General features: G+C 41.4%; 1 pseudogene; it reads right to left on the bottom strand.

The window, feature by feature from the left end:
* Nucleotides 1–91: 91 nt before the first annotated feature.
* Nucleotides 92–350, bottom strand: part of LOC119591643 — a 16,526-nt pseudogene continuing 16,267 nt past the window's right edge.

Raw genomic sequence — 350 nt, 5'->3', positions numbered from 1 at the left:
ATTCATGCCAAACTCCACGTTTCCCCAGCCCATGAAATACAACGACTGGGATTTGGGAGACAATACAAGTGATGGCAATCATTTAAGCAGCCTAGCGATCAAAATACACATTGCCAAATCAGCCAACTTTCATGCTTTTCACACATTTTGCTCCAAATAATCGTCGATTGTTCTGGAGAAACTTCAGGGCTGCTTCCACTTTTCCCCCTTGTTTAATGGATCCTCAGGATTTGGTTCCTGTTAAAAGAAAAAGAGTAACATGTCTGAATAAATAAAGTATCTTTGGACCCAGTAGTAGTAACTATGATTATTCCCCCCTCCTCTCCCCTCTTCTTCTCCCCAAAAACTTC

This window comes from Penaeus monodon, chromosome 29 (genome assembly GCF_015228065.2).
Source record: "Penaeus monodon isolate SGIC_2016 chromosome 29, NSTDA_Pmon_1, whole genome shotgun sequence".
NCBI classification, from domain to species: domain Eukaryota; kingdom Metazoa; phylum Arthropoda; class Malacostraca; order Decapoda; family Penaeidae; genus Penaeus; species Penaeus monodon.
The sequence above is the reverse complement of the archived record's forward strand: the minus strand, read 5'-3'. Positions and strand labels throughout refer to the sequence as shown.